Source organism: Sander vitreus, chromosome 22 (genome assembly GCF_031162955.1).
Source record: "Sander vitreus isolate 19-12246 chromosome 22, sanVit1, whole genome shotgun sequence".
Classification (NCBI taxonomy): domain Eukaryota; kingdom Metazoa; phylum Chordata; class Actinopteri; order Perciformes; family Percidae; genus Sander; species Sander vitreus.
The window spans coordinates 19,926,722-19,935,801 of record NC_135876.1 but is presented as its reverse complement, the minus strand read 5'-3'; positions in this window follow the sequence as shown (position 1 = coordinate 19,935,801).

The window sequence follows — 9,080 nt, the reverse complement described above, 5'->3', positions numbered from 1 at the left end:
CAGAGTCATAAGGGCCCAGCTATGAGCCCCAGGAAACAGGTGTTCAGTGCTATTTATAGAGCTGTCTCAAGGAGTCAATACTGTAGAGAGTATCTTCCTTCGGGGTACAGGGGGTTGGCCTGTTTTTATGGCTGATTCATGACATTTCTAGCAGCATGAGTTCATATCATGTCATTTTGTGCAATCATAGAGCAAACATCTTGCTTTTTGTTCCTTAAATGACTTCTGGTTGGATCTTTAATTGATGCTTCTACAGTGGGAAAAAAACTTTCTTGTACCCTTTCACAAGAATGTACGATAACTGAGCCTGTACTATAATTACAAGTCACTCCTCATGACATTTATTTCCTCTATGTCATCCCAGATATCACTTTTACCAAATGGGAGTGGCACCGTCATTATGTCATCCAGCCATCAGAGTCAAATGGATTATTTTACACAACAAATACTTTATACCAACCAATACGGACTAGGATAGATATCTTTATTAATATTACTTTACATTTTTTTTGCTGCAGATTGTCTCGTTGCTGTTAAAGTGTAACCTTCAGAGCTGAATCCAGTGTCAGCTTTCTCTTCCTGCAGGCATATTAGGTGCAACTCCAGTATAAAGTATGAACTTTACCCAGTACTGAGTGCTAAGTTATCAAACGTAATCCATCACACTCATCCTTCAGCGGTTGGGCAACTGCTGTCTGCCACAGTAGCCACATTAAAATGATCAGGCTGCATTTGATCCGTATGATGCACATATGAACGTGTCAGGATTTCCTGTAAGGCAAGGCAAGGCTGCTTTATTTGTATAGCACATTTCAGCAACAGGGCAATTCAAAGTGCTTTACATGAAAACAGATCAAAAAAAATAAAAAACAGATAAAATACGAGAAAAAAAAGTTACAGTGCAGTATAAGAAATTAAACATTGAAGAGCAGTTAAAACAGTTAAATATATAAAAGCAGATAAAATAACTTTCCTGGACTCAGTGATCCAGTTTTTGGAAAGCCAAAGCTTTTTGACCAATATGACAGATATCTCAAGCAGTCTGGTCCATATTTTCTAACCATCTCACCCACTATGGGTCCAGATGCGTCGCATGGCTTTGAGGTTTCATTCCCCATAGTTACAGAAGCTTTTCCTTGAGTATACTCTTATCATTTTCGATGTGGTTGTCACCGCAAAGCTTAGTTCTTTTCTTCGGCAAACCTTGCAAAACCCGGTACAGCCCTGCAGACAAAAATCTCTTAATAGTCCAGAACGTGTTCTTAAACTATTTTATTTCTTCTGCAGTCTGTCTCTAAATAGTCAAGAACTCGCTCAGAGTGTTTATAGACTATTTTTTTCTTTTTAGGCCTTCTGCCTAAATTAGTTAGTTACTTCGACTAACTTTTTGACCAGCCCAACGTCTGTCTCTTCTGTCAACTATTGTCATGCCTTCATCAGAGAAATAATCAGAGATATGTCCATTTCTGCAAGAGAATGTCACTCTGTACTGTGTAGGCAACAGGCCAATTTGAGTTTGCTCATGTTATGGCTGATGATTCCAAACAAAGATGGTAAATTACACAAATTACTTATATTTGTCGATATTTATGGTACTATCAATTATTTTATATTTGTCAAATGTTGTAAAAATGAGCAAGGTGATATATCTCAAAGTATCAACTTTTTTTTGAATTATTATTATCATGTAACATGTGGAATACTATTTTATCCAGATGGTTAGAAGAGACTTCAATGATTCTGGAAATATTTTCAAGACCATGACAAATTGTGTTAAATTACTTTTTTTTTTATTTTCAAGACAAATGAACATGCATTTAAAGCCAAATGTGACTGAATCAGATTATCTTTCAATCTGCAAAAAGGTATCATGAAAAATGAGAAGTCTAAGATTAAATTCACAACTTCCCTCCTCACAACAGCTTGAATGTCTCAAGATTAGTCGAACATCAGTCGAAGTGATACAGAAGCTATGATTTGCCCTTTAGTTACACCACTGGATCAGCAGATTGTGCTGCATATTGACTGCTACATCTAGAAGTTCACACATTCACTGGCTGTCACACCACGTGTGTGACGCTTTAACAAGCCTACGTGTAAATGTAAGAACATGTAAATAAGAGGGAATTATTTACACCCCACTTGTTTGTGGTATCCATTGTTCCCACACCACCTGCTCTCACAATTTGACATTTACAGTATATCTCATAATTCATCAGAAGGAGGAACACTATGTTGTGATGGCAAATATGTCTTTAGCAACTATTATTTACTATTCCTATCACCCTTTCTTTGTGTGAATTTGAGCCACAGTAATCACGTTTTAGATAGAGCCACAGGGAAGTCACAGCTGCAAGCTTTCCGATGAATGACTCTTTGAAGGATGTTGGTAAAATGCATCACTGTGTGCCCGTATTCATGCAAAGACATTGAAATGTTGACCAGAATATCTAACTAAACAAATATTATGTGTTGGTTTGGATGGTTTTGCATGGCCTGGAAATACTGCGGCTATATTGGGTATGCTAATGAATAAAACCAAGGTTCATCCTTGATCCCTTTTTATCTCTATCCTCTGTCTGTCTGTCTCTGTATCTTTGCTTTATTTTTGTTCTGATGAGGATACCATCCTGTGTCTATACTTGTCTCCTATGAAGTTTGTTAAGGTGAGATTCACCAATTTAACACATCAAAGATCACTTACTGGTCTTAAAGGTATAGCACAGTATGTTTATATGCATAACGACTTCATACAACTGGTTTTACAATTGTATAAAGCCAGGAAACTGTGCACTATCTGGGAATAAGATCTTCATCATGCCATGCATGCACACATTTCATGTAACGTGGAGAAAACATTATTAAAGCACACACCAGTAACCACAGGTGTACCGAAATCAACCAGGAACTAGCTGTAAATACAACACTGACATATTGTCTCCTTCTAAAGTTTATATGGCGAGCGTGTTAGCAAACAAACCATTGGCCTATTTACACATCCAGCAGACAAAGAGCAACATTGCCATTCATTTGGAGCAGTGTGTCTGGCCACCTTTTTTTTACCTCTGTTTTTGGTCTCCACCAACTATTGAGCTGGCTATTTGGCTGCTAAATTCTCCACCATGTTCACCAGCTAGTTGCTAACTTTGTCTGTCTGCTGTTTGGTAAAGGGCAGATAGTGTACAGCTGTCTGCTGGGGCTGGAAATGAGGTTGACGAGAGCAGTGACAGTGAACTAAAACGAGCTGAAAGACCCAGTTGAGCTGAAGAGAAGTTTGGATTAAATTCAAGTAAACTGAATTTAAGATTAGAGACTGCAAGTTTGAGATGTAAAGTTCGTCTTGCAAACTGGGGTGGGAAGTGTCATAATCCAGGAGCTCCAATCGAGGCTATCAACTAATTAGTTTAAGTTTATGTGCTTAGATTTGTTTTTCCAAACAACCACGATTTGCATTAGCAATTTACTGCTACTGCTTATCAAAGGAATAACATAATAAAGTACATACATTCAAGCATTCATCATGCAAAGCTACGTGGTACTATAGAATTATTGTATTAGAACATCTTGTATTGCTGTCATTTGATGCCAAGATTTCTTCATGTACATTTAGCTTGCTTCACTTGCTACATTTTAGACTGTACAATTACTTGCATTAACTATGTAATTACACAGAAACAACTACATCCTGTGCCTTTGGTGGAAAAGGTCATTTTCTAGTCAAACACGCATGCACGCACACACACACACACACACACACACAGAAAGAGAGGCCCACAGGCCCCAAAACACACAAGATAGCGAGCACATTTGGACTGACGGCAGGGATTGTGATGGATGAGTGGCATGAACAAACATTTGACATGGGGAATTATATTGGTGCAGCTCAAACCTGCAACAGCAGAAAGCTCTGACCTCTTCTGTTCTCTTCCTGTGTCCGAAGGGCTTCTCTGACAGACGGGGTCCAAAAATACACAAACTGCGTCCAGATGATTCATTTGGAGCAACTGGATAGGGGCCACAGTTTTATGTAATCGGGGTGGGTTACGTTACAGACACACATTATGAAAAAGTTCAAATCTGTGCTACTTAATTGCTTTATTCAGTCTGCGGGATATTATGCCTGATAACTTTGGATACACGCCTCAAGAGGCAGAGGAAGAATAATAAGAATGAACGGTTAATTACGTAAATCATGATGGTAGTATGCACGTGTTCCTTAAAACCTTTCTTAGGATGTTTAAGTCTCTAAATGAAATTCCAATGAACTCTGCCAGGACACAGACTTAATTTCATCTGTTTTCCTTGAATGGATTACATTATGTAAGATTTCACATAATCCCAATTTGTATTTAAACTAGATTTTAGCACTGATCCAAGTGGATTAAAAAGCGCTCACAAGCTGAACATGGGTCATCGAGTTGCAGTGCCTATGATCTATTTTCCTTACTTTAAAACAGCATGTTACTAAGTATTTGTTTTTTTAATAATGCCTCTGTGAATTTTGATAATAAAGTTTTTCCTGGAGATATGCAAGGACCTAAATGCAGCACTGTTCTTTCTGCAACCTTGTTTACAAAAAGATGGACATTTGCCATGTTTCTCCATTGCAGTGAATTCACCACTAGGCGTTATGTTAAACACAGCACTGTCCTGTGTGCATAGTATATAGAATGTCTTCCCAGCTGCTCTATAGTCATCAACCTCTTTGAGGAAAATACTTTACATGCTACACATGCTGAAGATGATGAATGACTGCTATGAATAGACTCAGATACATTATGTTTCTCACCATGCAAAGCACGTCTTCGCTCACCAGTTTTGTAATTGTCAAAAGGGAGAAGTGGTCTGTTGCAAAAGGAGTGCGTGGAGCTCTTTGCTATTCACCAGACACATTCACTAAACAAAATGAGCTGCAGAGCCGGGGGGGACAGTAAGCTGGACTTTCAATAGAAAACTGAGCCAGAGCACATGGCTGAGAGAGGAGCTTGCAGGGTTCATATGCATCTGAATGAGCAAGTGTTGAACCGGGTTTAAGCTGTGATCCTTTGACACTTCTTTTCAGTCTGGTAGAAAAAAAATGGTCCAGCCATGGACTATTGATATTCCATTCATGTCCTTGGGTGCTTGTCCCTGAGCGTAATTCAGGTCTTAGCAGATGCTCAACACACAGCATCACCAAGGAAGCTATTGTATAAACACGTAGAGGTCTGTTGACTGTCACCAGCAACAAGCCAGGCCTGTATGGATTAAGGTTTTTCTCTTCTTTCACAAATACACATATATACTTTCAAATTTCCCAAATACCAATTTGATTTCTACATTTGTCATTGGTGGCAAGCAAACAGGATAAAATCAATATGTTTGTTTTGATCTTTCTAAAACTAGGTATTTTGGATCTAGGCAAAGACCTTGCAGCTGTGGATGCTACAAAGACAAAACATAAGGCTAATCTTGGTTAGTGCATTTTTATTATTATGAGAAAAAACAACCATAAATTCATTTAACATGTCAATGTCTTTGAACTACACAAGAACTGGGAGAGTTGTGAGAGTTGAAGCTCTAAGTATGCTAATATGCTAATCACTTTACTACTTTACTACACAAGGTAAAAGATCTCAAGGCAGAAGAATTCCTATTTTTCATTTAATTTCAGAACTAAAATAAACAAAGGTTAAGTTGATTTCACTTGAAATTAATAAAACGTATATAGGCCTAAATCAGGTTAATGATTAGGATTAGTTGATTTCACTACTTCCTGTATGATGTTTTACAGTGTATGAAAGTGAATGGGTCTGTTGAAGATTTGGGTAGAATTTAAAAATCCTTTGTTTGTTGGTTTAGCCAGCTCACATCGGCCCAATAGGAGGTGAACAGGTGGCAGGTTTTGATCAAAAGTGAAAAGGTGCGGAAATCATTATGCTAGCTTACAACATGCATAGACAAGGCTCAAGATTGCTACTCGCCACATCTTGTTACCATACACTGCAAATTGAGGGGAAATTGAAGGAATTGTGTGTCACTGCAGGCAACTGATGTGCTTTCAGTCCCTCCGTCTTCAGCAGGGAAGAACACAATAGGGAGCTAGCCTCGTTTCTGTGCCTCCCAGTTATAGGGCGCACAACAATGTTATTTGAAGGGAGACTTGGCACATACAGTGTCTACAATGAATCCATGTTATTTCTTGCTCCGAGCTACCCATCTCCCGCTGGTTTACCAGCAAGAAAGCATTCATAGTTCTATAAGAGCCAAGAGCCAAATAAAAGTGTTTGTGTGTACTTGTGCTGGATTTCTTTGGGGACTAAATAGAGGAGTAATAGCAGCATAGTGCTGTCTTGTTCATTCCCAAGCCTTAATTTATTTTATGTGGACAAGACTGACAATGTTTTGAACAGATGGTCTTCCTTAGGTGAGGTGGGAGACCTTCCATCTGTCAGGAAGACCATCTGTTGAAAAGGGAAATATTAAATGTTCAATTCCTTCAAAATACTTGCAACAAAAGTCCTTTTCGTACAGGCCTTATGCAACATGACCCCACACAAATTGCAACAGAAACTCTTTCAACTTATCTAGTCTCATAAAAGTCTCCTCTATAACATATAAAAAGTCCTAAGAAATCCAAGTGGTGGAAAGTATTTAAAAATACTGAAATTGGTGATGCCAATTCCCCATTGCAGCCCATGTTAAGGGGAAACACTACAATAGGGAAAATATTTTGACTAACATATATCAGCATGAAACTTCCCAAGTTGATTACTTGCATTAAGACAATCGTCTGTTGTATGTTTAATTATGCATATGAGGCATTGTCTTATAAAATATGTGCTAATGTGGCCGGGTTGGCTCAGTGAGTAGAGCAGGCGCACATATACTTGGAGGTTTATGCCTCGACGCAGAGGTCCAGGGTGCTAATTTGCATAAATAATGGTGTTTCAGTATTTTTCAACTTGGACCCTATTTTCCCATGCACTGGTGTCTAAGTGACTAATGTGAACCAAAATCTTTGAAATCTTTTGAAATCTGTGGTCCAGTAAAAGTGCTGTTCTTGCCACTGACAGGCTCAGAGTATAATTTTAAGTGTCTGACTACATTACGGAAAGGATCCTTACAGAGATAGACCTTTTTATTAAAGAGTAATAACCTTTTTGTTTAACATAAAACAGCCTCAAAATCACCATTACCAAACCCACCAGACTCCATGTAATAAACATGTAATTTTATCATAGTGAAAGACTTGTCATTCAAAGTCGACAGAAACACAATTATACAATCAATAGCTGTATTGCTTCTTATTTCCCCTATTCCAACAATCACCACTCTGGTTTGGTTGAAATAAACCCTAAATTCACCCATTTCCATGTGAAAATATGCTGGTTCTGTACATGCTAAAAGTACTGTTTATTTACATATAAATATCAAATATTTTCCCTATTCAGTGTCTCCCTTAACATGGGAAATTGGCATCACCAATTTCACTATTTTTCAATACTTTCCACCACTTAGATTTCTTAGGACTTTATATATGTTATAGAGGAGACTTTTATGAGTAATACACATTTGGCCGATTTTCTGTTGCAATTTGTGGGAGATTCACCCCTTTTTTCTCACAAAATGCTTGCACTATTTCTCTGATAAATGTTTGTTGCATTTGTGTGCATATTTATTTTCACAAAACAATTCTCTGTATTTCATGCAAATGAAAAATGCTACTTTATTGTATCAATACATCATAATTGTCTACACCACAGTCTAATAAGGGGTTTTGTATGATAGTTGGGACATGTAGAGTATTATAATGGTGACCATACGGTACATGAAAAGACTGCTGATGAATTATGGCTTAGAGAAATGAACAAAAGGGGAGAACACTGATGACTGCAGGGTATCAGATTCCTGGAAACCTTTTTATAATGTTCATCCTACAAAATGATAGATTATCTCGTGTTTGGATTCAATCACTATATTAAAATGGCCACTGTTTACATAATCAGCCCCGTGATGGGACTGGTACAATGACCTTATGAATATAAAGAATGCAAATCATAGAAAATATGTGGTTTGTGCGCAGAAGGATTTATTCAAAAATAGAGAGAAAGCTGCAAAAACCAAACTCTATTTAAATGTTGTGATTCTCAAATAATAGATTTTGGGTGGAGTATCATATTCAAATTCAAAATACATAAATTCTATGGCCACTCAGTCAATTTAATGGTAGTGTCAAGCAATCCATCCATTTTCCATGCTATGCCCTTTTGCTCTATTTTTGCATAACCCCAAAAAAACATGAGGCTTTTCATGCTGCCAGTTTCCTCACTGCCGAATCCTGAACCTTTCCTGCTGCAATGACCTAATTTATTGACATAGATGGATAAGATCTTATCTTCTCAGGGATTTATACCACACCTGGTAACCAAGACTACAGGTTACATTACTCATTTGGGTGTAAATATTAGCATTAGCATGGTGTTGCAACATAACAATTGTGGTGAAAGGGCGTAACTTGTTTTGTTTATTAAAAGGTGCAGTAGGTAAGACTTATAAAACTAACTTTCTGTCATATCATTCAGTCAATCACTGCTCATGCACACGCATTCATTCTCCCTTGTGGGGGGAGGGACTTAGCAGACCGTTTTGGGCTTTAGCGGAAAGGGGGGAGGGACTAAGAAGTTGTCGATGTTCAAATGTTTGGGATAAGTCCTGGATCTTCACAATCCTACCTAAGGCACCTTTAATGCAGAGGTGACTAACTGTTGTGAAAGACATAATGTTCGACCCTGATGAACACTGCAATTCTTTTTTATGCTAATCCTCTTTGGGCATTTGGAAACATTGCTTTAAAGCTTTTAACGCCATGTTAAAACCATGGGACAGAGAGAGATCGAATAAAATATAGCATGGTGGTCAATAACTTTCAATCCAAGTAAAAGAGCATTCATTCTCTTTTGAGATAAGAGTACTCCATTATTTTAGCATTGCACTCTTGTAGCACTGCCGGACTCACAATGGACAGTAAGACAATGAGCAAAATGAATGCAGCAGACCCAGAGATATTTTATTGAATTCTTCTTCATTTGTCCAAACCT